At 36.5% G+C, this 14685-nt stretch overlaps 2 pseudogenes; both read left to right on the forward strand.

The window, feature by feature from the left end:
• The first annotated feature begins 2807 nt into the window (after window positions 1-2807).
• LOC113448584 (olfactory receptor 14A16-like) lies at window positions 2808-3708 on the forward strand (annotated as a pseudogene).
• A 5454-nt stretch (window positions 3709-9162) lies between these two features.
• On the forward strand, window positions 9163-12177 carry LOC113448561 (olfactory receptor 14A16-like; annotated as a pseudogene).
• Window positions 12178-14685: the final 2508 nt, after the last annotated feature.

The raw sequence follows: 14685 nt of genomic DNA on the forward strand, positions 1-14685 counted from the left end.
GTTATAATATTTTTGTGTGTGTGTGTGTGTGTTGTCTAGAAGGAACCAAAATAATTGCCACAATAGAGGCATAAACCTGGAAATTGGGCCACCGAACCAACAAATTTATCTGACACTGCGACTGGGCATTTTCGGTGTGACCAGGGAGCTTGCATTCGTGCCACCTATGCAGTCAAAAGAGCCACTTGCTGGCTGAACTGGGCAATCTCTGCCCTGAGCTGATCCATGGTCACCCCACAAAAAGCAAAAATAAATTGAAGGCATGGCTGGAGTCAAAATGTGATGACCTGTAGTCTTTCAAAATAACCCAAAACCCAAAACATACATTAAAGTCCGGTAATGCTTAACTTCACTGTTTTATTAGGCACAGTTTAAAGTCACAAAAGTAAAAAATGAGGCAAAAAGAAAACCAAAACAAACCACATTGACGAGAGTTTCAAAGCAAGCCAAGATAATTAATCATACATTCTAGGAAGATAACCGAGGAGAATCCATGGGAAGAACACCAGCAAAGATAAACCTCTTTCAAAGAAAATAGTAAACTTTGACTCCAGCAATTCTGACTACACAGTTACAAACTTATGTACATAGCTCCCAGCTGCAAGCCACGAGGAGGATCATGGTAATCTCCTCCTGAGTAGACCTCGCTTTTCCCTGATCCTCTCCTCCCTGCGTGACCTAGGATGGATAGGGGATGGGCCTGGATCCTCCTCTGATTGCTCAGCCAGCCTCTGCCCTTCCCCAGCCTCCTCCACCACCTCTGGAGCTACACTCCCACTCCCTGTTGGCTGTTCCTCCTCTTCCTCAGAGTCAGTCTCCACTAGGGGCATGACACTATCCCCCCTGCATGGCCCCCTCCCCCGGGACCAAAATCAGTCTGAAAGGTTTGATTGATTTTGAATCCAGCAGGTCAGTTGAATCCAATGCTTTCTTCCAGGCTATGAAACCCAACTCAACTTGTTTGCTTCAAGGAGTAAGGAAAACTGTATGTGCAAAGTCCAGGAAAGCAACACAGTGAAGGCTTGGACTCAGGTTATGTAAAGCCCAACCATTTCCTTGGGTTGGCTGACAAGTCAAAGTCATTTGAGGGGCATAGGTGACCTTTGTCAGTATCAAGTTCACACAGGTTGGAGCCAGTGGTGGGATTCAAAAAATTTTATACCGGTTCTGGGGGTATGGTTTGATGGGTGTGACATGGGAAGGATCCTGTAAAATCTCGAGTCAGAGGTGGTATTTGCCGGTTCCTTGAACTATTCAAAATTTCCACTACTGGTTCTCTAGAACTGGTCAGAACCTCTGGTTGGGGCTCTTTCAGTCAGGGGCAAAGAGTCTGACATCAGAGGCTCAATGGGATTTTTCTCAGCAAGAATAAAAGTTGTCAAGTAAGGAGGAAACCTAGGACTGGCTTTCTTCTTTGCCTATCTTCTGAGTAACTTCAGATAAGAGGAAAGAAGGAAAACAAAGCAGAGCACAACCCAGGAAGTCTCATGGAAAAGCAAATGAGTCCCTCAAGATGTTGTGTTCCTTGTTCTGATTAACAAAAATTATGACTGGGAAGAGTACATAACTTGACATCTTTACCAATTACTGTTTTTATTTTGTCACATCTGTTGCCATCGGGTCAACAAAAGGCACCAATTAGGAATTCAAATAAGAAAAGTTAAGGTGGGGTTACCTGCCCAATCTTAGTTTGAAATTACTGGATTCCTTTTAATATTGATATTAATTTTATTTCCCGTGGCTATTAGAAGTGTAGTATAAAAGGTAAAGGCCTTTTCTTCAGAGTGGCATCTCTTCTGGAATTTGAAATGTCTAGCAGACTTCTTCTAAAGCATAAGGTTTCACTTATGGATGAAAAAAAGAATTAAATCCTCCATTAAAAAAATTGACTTGAGCATAAATAAGCAAACTTTGAGTCAAATTTGAATACAATGGAAATAATGTGATGATGTAGTGTCTTAACTAAAGTTCCAATATTTCTTATACAAATACTAAACCAACATTTGTTTGTTTTAACCATTATAATCTTATTTTTCAAAATCTCTCAGAACATGTGGCAAAAAAATTCTCCATCTCTTTGTGCTTGTGTCTGTGTTAAACACACTCAGACATTAGGCATTCTTTGCTCCCAAGCACTACATATATATCTTCATGGATTTATGTTGTGGCTCTGTAGCCTATTTTTCCTGTATATATTATATTTATTTAATTTTAGCTATCCCTTCTTTATTATTTATAAGTAACTCAAAACTGAAAACATACCTAAATCTCCTTCCTCCTCTTATTTCTTCCACAACAACCTTGTGAGGTGGGCTGGGTTGAGAGTCACAAAAAGTCACTCAGCCGATTTTTCATGCTTAAGGTGGGAGAGGAACTCACACTCTTCTTATTTCTAGGGAAACACTTAACTTGCATTTCATTTTTTTTAACCAACAGCTAGTCTTATATAAATGTACCAAAAATGTCCAATGTAAAGTCTCCCAAGTTTACTCCATGGCTAGAAATGGTCTCAGCACACACTTCAAAAATTCTAAAAAACATTCTAACCATAATAACAATGTAAAGATTTGGGATGGAAGAAAGTAAGAAAAAGAAGAGAATTTTTGGTTGGTAATTTCATCGATGTTTAATGCATTCTTTTAACATGGTAGTGTTTATTTAATTGTCACTCTACTTTTAAAGTTTTCCTTTCTGTTCCCAATACATTTCAAGTTGTAACTTCATTGTTTTGATATAATAGTGTTTCCACGTCTGATTCCTAACTGATGTGGTATTCATCTCAATCCTAACTTAAAAGAATCAAGAGCATGAAGAATCAAACAATTGTATCTTACTTTCTGCTCCTGGAATTTTCCCAAGATCATCATCTGAAGTTTCTACATTTCTTTTTATTTTTCACGTTATACTTGGCAATTGCAGCAACAAATCTTTTCATCATCTCTGTAGTAGTTGTTGACCATCAACTACACACACCCATGTACTTCTTTCTAGTGAATTTGGCTGTATAGGATATGGGTATTGTTTCAGTCATTGTTCCCCAATCCATGATAAATTTCCTCATGGACACCAGATACATCTCTTACTTTGGTTGCTTTGCACAAGTCTTGATCTTTGTCTGTTTTATCCCTCCTGACAGTCATGGCATACGATCGTTATATTGCCATTTGCCACCCACTGCATTATTAAATAGTAATGAATTGGAAAGCCTGCACCAAAATTGTGATTCTGATGTGGGTGATAAGTCTCCACTATGAAATGTTGCATACCAGTGGCACTTTTTCCATTCCTTTCTGTTCTAATGTTGTCAATCAGTTTTTCTATGAGATTCCACAATTACTAAAATTGTCATGTTCTGGACACAGTGTAATTGAAGCTGGAGTTATATTTGTGAGCATCTCTGCAATATTAGGTTGTTTTATTTACATTTTTGTCTCTTATACTCTGATTTTCAAGGCAGTGTTGAAAATTCCTTCTGTGAAAGGAAGACAGAAGATTTTTTCCATTTGTCTTCCCCACCTTATCGTCTTATCCATTTTTTTGATACCTGCATGCTTAACATATCTGAGACCCTCTTCTAACACTGCAACTTATTTAGATTTTGCATTAACTGCCCTATATTCTATACTTCCACCACTGTTCAATCCTATCATCTATAGCATAAGAAATAAGAAAATCAAGTCTGTGCTGTCTAATTCATGGAGATTCTGACATTTTATTTTGATGATCTTTCTAATATTTTTTTCCTTACATCAAATGGTCTGTGTCTTTTTCCCTCTTTTTTTTAGACTAAGATAGAAGTAGAGTTTGCCATTTTGGACCAATGATAATAATTGAGAAGGTGTCCGCAAACAATCCCAAAACTCTAATTACTGCCCTGCTTTTCAGTATGTTGTGTGTTGCTTTGGCAACATCCTGAATTCCACATGTTGAAAACTACCATCCTAGGCTTTAGTATCAGGATCAGATATATGATGAGCTGATACCCTCAAAATCTTTCTATCCTATAGGTTGACATTAAAAATGGAGGACAAAGAAGACACAGAATATTACTTAACATGGAATAGATTTTATGAGTGGTTAGAGATAAGAGGCAGAAATTAGATGAAGAAAGATTATTGCTATGCATGAATTAAATATAAAGATGGTTTATAATTATAAATATGCCAATGTAACCAATAGAATTACCAATAAGCTAATATAAAAAAAATCTAGTTAAAACTATTCTGATGCATTATTATTATTGTTATTGTTATTAGTATATATGTTAATATTCCTTTTTGTTTTTATATATATACATATATATATATATAATATATATGTATATATAAAATATACAGATGTTTTTTACAGTGAGCTATTACAGTCAGTCCTTATTTACAACAGTTTGTTTAGTAATGATTAGAAGTTACAACAGCATTGAAAAAGTGACTTATGACTGTTTTCCACATTTATGACCATCGCAGCATCTCCATAGTGATCAAAATTCAGGCACTTGACAAATGACTCTTATTTATGACTATTGCAATGTCATATGATTTTGTGACCATCAATGGGAAAGCTGGATTCAAGTAAGAACTGTGTTGTTAACTTAACAACTGCAGTGATTTACTTAACACCCTGTGGAAAGAAAGGTCATGAAATAAGTCACAATTCACAGTACTGTCTCACTTAGCAGCAGAGATTTTGGGCTCAGTTGTGATCATAAATTGAGGATTAACTGGGTTCTATTTTTTAGATGAACACTATTTCCAAAATCTATAGCTCTATATTTCTTAATAAAATAACTTTAGCATAGAAGGATGTTTCAGTGCTATATAGTATCTTCGTAAACAAATGCTATTATAAATATATATAAAATTGATATAAAAATATCAATTCTATCCTAACTAAATTATGGAGATTTTAATATTATTTTTTGATAATATTTTCTCTTTTATTTTTCTTCACACTGAACTTTCCCGTTTTTCTTCTGAGGAAAGAAATTTCAATGGGAAACACAGTTGATAAGAAGTAGGGCATTAGTATTCTGAATCAATGGTAGCACTTGAAGAAATGATGTCCTGCAATCCCATATCTGTATTTACTGGCTCTGCTTTTAAGGGTACTATGAGTTGCCTTAGCAGCATCCTGAGTTCCACAAATTCACAACTGCAATTCCTGGATTTAGTATCAAGGTGATGAACTAATCTTCTTCCCCACCCCCACAACTAATTGCAGACTACTTTTAATAATTAAGTTTGGACTCTAGCCTCTGCTGAATAAAAGCACACTTTTGTTAGTGTATTAAACAAATTATATGTTATCATTGGGCAAATGACCTTATAGATTTTGTCTTCATGAATACCAAGAGTATTTTAGTATAAAAAAGGAAATTGTTATGAAATGTATTGCTATGTCTGATTTTATATGCTACACTATCCAAAGTTCATTTAAAAGTTAATTGAGGAAGCCACAATATTCTCCTATACCAGGTGATGCTGCAGCATGAATCATGATTATACAAACTGTATATCAACTGCATTCACACAATTTACATGTCAAAACCAAAGGTACCATATGAATTAACAAGAGTTTTAGCAAAGCCGAAGTCTCTTGGAAACCACTTTCCTAGTGATATTATCCCAGATATTGAAATGTGTGCATTGTATTCTTGAATGTTAGGATTCAGCACTTATTAGAACTGAAGATGGCATGATTAGATTTTCTCAGATACTGGCTAAAAGCATATGATTAAACTCAATATATGATATATATTATCCTGCTAAATAAACACTATACCTCTTGAAAATATCAAGTAAAAAAATTACAAAACTGGGGATTTTCAAATGATATACTATAGTCCTTGGAAAAAAGATCAAGACATAATGCTTCTCAATTCAAGGATTTACAAAACATTCCAATAGAATTTGCAGTAATGTATCAATCAGAACGCATATGAGTCACATACCTGAATCTATATATCAATATGATATGGAGTGGCTCAAAGACAGAAATAAAATAATGTGTAAAAGAGCAAATAAACGCTATTTAAAAACATAAATAACAATTATAAAATGTATGGTGTTAAGGTAAAGTAAACCTTTGCCAAGTTAGCAACTATATAATAGCAACTGTAAGTCAATTGAATTTGAATTTCATCCCTACTGTGTTCCTGTCAAAAAGGCAACAAATAGTAAAAATAGTGAGTGCTATATCAAACCCTGCTCCAGTTAACAGTGGTATCCCCCAAGGCAGTGTTCTAGGACCCACCCACACTCTTTACATAAATGACCTTTGCGATCACCTTATAAGCAACTGTGTCCACTTCTCAGATGACATAAAACTATTCAACACCACCGACAATGCTTCTGTCCTTCAAAGTGACCTTGATTATGTGTCTGAATGGTCAAAAAATTGGCAACTCCAAATCTCGACAAACAAATGCTTTGTCCTACACATTGGTAAAAAAATCAGGATACCAAATACAAGCTAGGCGGATATGACCTCATTGATGACCCTCACTCTGTCAAGGACCTTGGAGTACTCATATCAAATGACCTAAGCACCAGAGCTCACTGTAACAGCATTGCCAAAAAAGCATTTAAGAGTTGTAAATCTAATCTTAAGAAGCTTCTCCTCTGGTAATATTGAATTGCTAACTAGGGCATACAAAACTTTTGCTAGACCAATACTCGAATACAGCTCATCTGTCTGAAATCCACACTGTATATCGGACATTAATATAACTGAGCGAGTTCCAAAGTATTTCACAAGAAGAGTACTACACTCCTCTGCTCACAACAGAATACCCTATATCATCAGGCTTGAAACTTTGGGCTTGGACAACCTTGAACTACACCGCCTATGGTTTGACTTAAGTGTAGTATACAAAATTATCTGCTCAACTTCCTACCAGTCAATGACTACTACAGCTTCAACCACAACAATACAAGAGGATACAAAGATACAAACTCAGTGTAAACCACTCCAAATTTGATTGCAGAAAGTACAACTTCGGCAACAGAGAGGTCAATGCCTAGAATGATCTATCTGATTGTGTTGTTACATCCTCTAACCCCAATCCTTTAACCTTAACCTATCCACTATTGACCTCACCCCATTCCTACACCCCTTACAGACCTCTTAGGAATGGGGAGAGGTCAATAGTGGATAGTGCCTACCATCCCTGTCCTATTGTCCCCATTTATTTGTACCTATTTCCTGTCTTATTCATGTTTATACTTATACCTATTATCTTGTGAGTGATCAATCAAATAAATAAATAAAACATATATGGGTGCCTCACACATTAGACTTTGAAGTTTAAATTTGAGCAAACCTCAACTGAGAGGCATTCTCAACTTTGTTGGATCCTGAGGCATATCATCCTTGCCAGATTTCCTGTGCTGTTGTACTATTTAATTTCAGACACAGAAACAGGAAGGGAGGGAGTAGAAGGAAGGAAGGGGAAGGAAGGAAGGAAGGAAGGAAGGAAGGAAGGAAGGAAGGAAGGAAGGAAAGAAAGAAAGAAAGAAAGAAAGAAAGAAAGAAAGAAAGAAAGAAAGAAAGAAAGAAAGAAAGAAAGAAAGAAAGAAAGAAAGAAAGAAAGAAAGAAATGTGATGCTAGAAAGCAATTTCTAACATCACCAATATTTAATATATATTAAACCTCATAAGCATTTTTAGAAAATGAACAAGGTGGACAATGGGGAAAACCCCAGAGAACATGAAGAGGAGGAGTAGCACAAAACAAACTTATATGTTTGACATGCTGATAATTAGATATTAGCACAAAAGTGCATCATGCCTGTATGAGTAAAAATGTTGTTGGCCCAAAGTCTACTTCATGATGCAGCCCCATTTTGAATACTATGTAGCATCCTAGCATTCAGTGATAACAGAAATACTAACATTCCAGATTGAGGGTATGTAATTAAGTAAAAGAATAACCACAATTTTTGCCAAAAGAACATGGCTGCATGACTCAAGATGTTGTGGGCCCAAAGTCTACTTTATGGTGCAATCCCATTTTGAATACTATGTAGTATCCTAGCATTCAGTGATAACAGAAATACTAACTTTCCAGATTGGGGACATTCAAGTAAATGAAAGAATTCATTTAACCAGAATCCTTGTCAAAATAATTTATTTACATTATTCATAACTAAGTAATGGAACTCATAGCTATCACAAGCTTAAATAGTTTTAATCTGGAGCATGCAATTGTTTCAAAGCTAGATGTAAAATAGAATCCCCGGTGGTGGGGTTCTCTATTAGGAGAGTCATCTCACATAATCGATTTCAACATGGAAAACAATTGCTACTAATTCTTAATTACAAAAAATTAACTCATTATAACTTTTTACATGTTTTTGCTGTAGTCTAAAAGGAAACAAAATTATTGCTAACAATAAAGTCAATTTATTATTAATTAAGTTTGCCAAATATAAACTCAAATTTATCTTTTTCAAAACTGAACAAGAACTCAACAGCATCTATGCATTATTGAACAATAATTCTGTGAAGAAAAATAGTAAGTGATTTTACAAAAATGGCCATTTCCTGCTTTCCAGGGCAAATTGGCACTTATTTACATGTGTACTTTTTATTAGAATCACTTTTGTACTTTTAGCATTGAGGAGAAGATTTGATAAAATTAAATTGTAATCTAATACTTTGCTGAAACTGAAAAATGTTTAGGGTCAGTAGAACCAATTATGGGAAATATAATATATATAATATTTAAAAAGAACAATAGCCTGTAACAATGGAACATATTATTCATTTACATAATAAAAAATAAAGAGATTTGAGAAGTAACTTGTTTAATGTACTGGAAGAAGGGCATGAAGATCATAGAGCTACATGTTCAGTTCTGCAAAAGATTGGACTGGAGTTTAGAGAATCAGTGGAACAGAGATTATAGAACATGAAGTCGCACAGGGGACTCTAAGAGAGATGAAAGCACGGAGTTCAACGGATGGCAACAGAATAACAAAATAATAGAATAACAGAATTGGAAATGACCTTGAAGATCTTCTAGTTCAACACACTGCTCAAGCAGGAGTCTTCTATTATTTCATACTAGTGGTTGTCCAATCTCTTCTTAAAAACCTCCAGTGATGAAACATCCACAACTTTTGAAAGCACTAAAACTAAAAAGAAAACTGGAATAATGGAATAATGGAAGGTTCTTGCTACAGCAAAGAGAGAGAAAAATGTACTAGATACAGCTTTCGTGTATACATGCACAAAGTGTGGGTGAGGATGTCATTGGCACAGATATTGCTTTACTTGGAAGGATGCGTATAAATACACTGCTCCAAAAAATAAAGGGAACACTTAAACAACACAATGTAACTCCAAGTCAATCACAGTTCTGTGAAATCAAACTGTCCACTTAGGTAGCAACACTGATTGACAATCAATTTCACATGCTGTTATGCAAATGGAATAGACAACAGGTGGAAAGCATAGGCAGTTAGCAAGACATCCCCAATAAAGGAGTGGTTCTGCAGGTGGGACCACAGACCACATCTCAGTTCCTATGCTTTCTGGCTGATGGCTTGGTCACTTTTGAATGCTGGCAGTGCTTTCACTCTAGTGCTAGCATGAGACGGAGTCTACAACCCACACAAGTGGCTCAGGTAGTGCAGCTCATCCAGGATGGCACATCAATGTGAGCTGTGTCAAGAAGATTTGTTGTGTCTGTCAGCATAGTGTCCAGAGCATGGAGGCGCTACCAGGAGACAGGCCAGTACATCAGGAGACATGGAGGAGGCTGTAGGAAGGTAACAACCCAGCATCAGGACCGCTACCTCCACCTTTGTGCAAGGACGGACAGGAGGAGCACTGCCAGAGCCCTGCAAAATGACCTCCAGCGGGCCACAAATGTGCATGTGGCTGCTCAAACGGTCAGAAATAGACTCCATGAGGGTGGTATGAGGGCCCAACGTCCACAGGTGGGGGTTGTGCTTACAGCCCAATACCGTGCAGGACATTTGGCATTTGCCAGAGAACACCAAGATTGGCAAATTCACCACTGGTGCCCTGTGCTCTTCACAGAAGAAAGCAGGTTTACACTGAGCACATGAGAGACGTGACAAGGTCTGGAGATGCCATGGACAACATTCTGCTGCCTGCAACATCCTCCAGCATGACCGGTTTGGCAATGGGTCAATAATCGTGTGGGGTGGCATTTCTTTAGGGGGCCGCACAGCCCTCCATGTGCTCACCAGAGGTAACCTGACTGACATTAGGTACTGAGATGAGATCCTCAGACCCCTTGTGAGACCATATGCTGGTATGGTTGGCCCTGGGTTCCTCCTAATGCAAGACAATGCTAGACCTCAGTGGCTGGAGTGTGTCAGCAGTTCCTGCAAGACGAAGGCATTGATGCTATGGACTGGCCTGCCCGTTCCCCAGACCTGAATCCAATTAAGCACATCTGGGACATCATGTCTCGCTCTATCCACCAGCGCCATGTTGCACCACAGACTGTCCAGGAGTTGGGGGATGCTTTAGTCCGGGTGTGGGAGGAGATCTCTCAGGAGACCATCCGCCACCTCATCAGGGAGGTCATACAGGCAGGTGGAGGCCACACATACTACTGAGCCTCATTTTGACTTGTTTTAAGGACATTACATCAAAGTTGGATCAGCCTGTAGTGTTTTTTTCCACTTTAATTTTAAGTGTAACTCCAAATCCAGACCTCCATGGGTTGCTAAATTGGATTTCCATTGATCATTTTTGTGTGATTTTGTTGTCAGCACATTCAACTATGTAATAAACCAAGTATAAGAATATGTAATTCATTCAGATCTAGGATGTCTTATTTTTGTGTTCCCTTTATTTTTTTGAGCAGTGTATAATGAGGAAGTTGGTGGAAGAACATCTTTCCATTCCTTTGTAAATAGAATTATGAAGTTTGTGGACCATTGTTAGGAAGTTTCCCAACAATGGGAAGGGAAGGAAGAGAAAGGGAAGGGAGATAGTGGATCCCTATTAATAACAGATTTGTTTTTAATATTATTTTTATTTCACAAAGCTGCTAGAATTGATGTACACAAGTTTCACAGAAGAGGCTACTGAAGGAAGTGGAGGCAATGTATTTTCCAAAGTGGGATCTCTACTGGAACCGGGTATGCCTGCGAGACTTCTTACAAAACATAAGGGTTTTTCTGAGTTTCTTCGCATTGTCACTTTTCAGATATAGATTCACTATTTTTATCTAATGGTATTGCACATCTCAGATACCTTGTAGATGTGGCATTTACCTTGGTCATAACATTAACACGGAGAATCAAACCACTGTGCTTTACTTTCTGCTTCTAGAATTCTCAAAAAATCAGAACCTGCAGCTTCTAAATATTTTCTTATTCTTCATAATATACCTGGTAACTGCAACATCAAATATTTTCATCATCTCTGCAATAGCTTTTGACCATCGATTGCACAGCCCCATGTACTTCTTTCTAGTGAATTTAGCTGTGCAGGACCTGGGCATTATTTCAGTCATTGTTCCCAAATCCATAATAAATTCTCTCATGGATACCAGATATATCTCTTACTTTGGTTGTTATGCCCAAATCTTGATCTTTACTTGCTTTGTAGCTTCTGATTTATCTCTCTTGGCAGTGATGGCATATGACTGGTATGTTGCAATTTGCCATCCATTACACTATGAGATGGTGATGAATTGGAAAGCCTGCATTAAAATAGAGATTCTGGTGTGGGTCACAAGTCTTCTCTATGCAATGTTGCATACCAGTGGCACCTTTTCCACCCCTTTCTGTTCTAATGTTGTCAACCAATTTTTCTGTGAGATTCCACAGTTACTAACACTATCGTGCTCTGGATTCAATCTAATTGAAGTTGGAGTAATAGTTGCAAGTGCCATTGCACCATTAGGATGCTTTATTTTGATCATTGTATCTTATACCATGATTTTCAAAGCAGTGTTGAGAATCCCTTCTATGACAGGAAGACAGAAGACCTTTTCCACTTGTCTTCCCCACCTTATAGTCCTTTCCATATTTTTGGTACCTGTCTGTTTGGCATATCTCTAACACCCCAACTTACTTAGATTTCATTCTAACTGCCCTATATTCTTTACTTCCACCCCTGTTCTATCCTATCATCTATAGTATAAGAAATAACAATATAAAATCTGTCCTATCTAAGTTATGGAATTCCTGATATTTTCTTTTAACAGTACTTCCTCTCATTCAAATTTCTTTGTCTTTTACCTTTGTTTTTCTGAGGAAAGGAAAGAAATTTGAAAAGGAGACACAACTGAGGTAAAAGTGTTGCTCTGTAACTCTGAACCAGTGGAGAAAACCATAACATACAAATTGATATCTCTAGTTTTAGCCTTGTTTAGAATTATTTTAGCAGCCTCATGAGAACCAGAAATTGAAAATCACCATTGCAAACTTTAAAATCAAAATCAGATGTAACAATGATCTGATAGACCCCAAATTTTCCTAATTTCAATTTCATTTGGATAATTAAGCTTCAGCTCTTATTTTTACTAAATAAATTCAGTCTTTCTTTTGAGGAAACAAAAAGATATTATCTTTGGCTAAAGTGGCTAAAGATCTTTATACAAAAAAGGATTATTTTCCCTAGGCATTCTCAGGGGTATTAAGAGCAGAAAGAGGAATTGCAATTGGGAAAAATCTTATTTGTGTTGATTTTTTTGTATCACACTAAACCACTGTTCATTTAATAAGCAATTATTGAGTAAGCCACAATTTTCAGAGATCTCAGGAGATATTAGGAATTTAATTTTTTTTAAGAAGAAATCAATTGTTGATGCTTCTCAGATAAAGTATTTTCAAAAACTTCAAACAGAACTGCAGTAATGTTTCTCTAAGAGATAAAGTGGGTTACAAAAAAAAGTCACCATTGCACTTAGATGAATATGCAAGGTAAAATGATCATAGGCTTCAGTCAAAAACAGAAAGAAAATAAGTGTAAAAGCAAATAAAAACCACATTAAAAATCCAATTATAAACCAGATGGGATTAAGAGGTGATGTATTATATAAACTGCAAAACAAAACTTAAACACATTAAGACAAATATGATTGCATTGATTAGATAATAAAAAATTATAAATAAAATAGCATGGAAATCTGCTTAAATGTGTTATTAATTGCAGTGGGTCATCTTTATAATAGAAGCAATAAAAAAGAGCATATTTTAGTTTCAGAGTATCATCTCATGAGCAAAGTCTTATTTTGTCTTATTTTGGGAGTACATGAGTATTTGCCAAAATCCATATCTATATGACTTCAATTATGTTAACAAAATGTTTTGCATACTAAAAGGAAGGAAGGAAAGAAAGAAGGAAGGAAGAAAGGAAATGAATTGCAAAAAGTAATTTCTAGAACCACCAATATTTTATATATATTAGATTTCTAACATTTTTACAAAATAAAATATGTTTTCAAAATGGGAAATATACTGGAGAATCTCTGTAGTAGCATTTGACCATTGATTACACAGCCCCATGTATTTGTTTTTGGTGAATTTGGCTGGGTGGGACTTGGGCATTGTTTCAGTCATTGTCGCTAAATCCATGATAAATTCTATCATAGCAGATACATCTCTTACTTTAATTCCTTTGATCTTTGCCTCCTTTGGAATTTCTGATTTATTCCTCCTGATGGCCATAGCATATGACTGATATGTTGTCACTTGCCATCTATTTCACTATGAGATGATGATAAATTGGAAAGCCTGCATCAAAATAAAGATTCTGGTGTAGGTAGCAAGTCTCCTCTACTATATGTTGCACACCATTAGCACATTTACATCCATTTCTGTTCTAATGTTGTTGACCATATTTTCTGTGAAATTCCATAGCTGCTTACGCCGTCTTGCTCTGGATTTAATGTAGTTGAATTGGTGCCCAGGTGCTTAGTATCATTGTGGAATTAGGTGTTTTTATTTTGATCATCATATCTTATGCCATGTTCTTCCAGGCAGTGTTGAGAATCCCTTCTGTGACAGGAAAACAGAAGATCTTTTCCACTTGTCTTCCCCACCTTACAGTCTTTTCAATGTTTTTGGTAACAGTGTGCTTGGAATATCTGAGATCTCCCTCGAACAGCCAATCTTACTTAGATTTCACATTAACCGCCCTATGCTCTTTACTTCCATCCCTGTTTAAAACTCAATCGTCTATAGCATCAGAAATAAGAATATCAAATCCTTCCTGTCCAAATTATGGAAATTCTGAGTGGGTGGGTGGGTTGACAATACTTTCTGTCCTATCTTTCCTCACATTGAACTTACAGCATATTTTGCCATTGTTTTATTGAGAAAAGGCAAGAAACCTCAAAGGAAGACAAAGCTGAGATGGCTTATGGGCCAATGGTAACACCTGAAAAAGTGATGGCCTACAATATTATAAATATAGTTACTAGCATGCTTTTCAGAGAATATGATTTATTTTGCAGCAACCTGAGCACCACAAGTTGACAACTGCCATACTTGGAACTATATCAAGGTGAAGAGCATAGATATTATTATATCTATTATAAATACATATGTTCCTCCCTTCAGTCACCCAACTGTTACAGATCAAATTTGGTGAAATATCTACTGATTGGCATTCTTAACTTTGTCATGTTTCATGCTATGAGGTCCCTCAGTATTTGCCAAGCATCCTGTGATATTTTGCTATATGATTTCAGAG

Source organism: Pseudonaja textilis, chromosome Z (genome assembly GCF_049901715.1).
Source record: "Pseudonaja textilis isolate UNSWEBS1 chromosome Z, rPseTex1.2, whole genome shotgun sequence".
Lineage (NCBI taxonomy): Eukaryota > Metazoa > Chordata > Lepidosauria > Squamata > Elapidae > Pseudonaja > Pseudonaja textilis.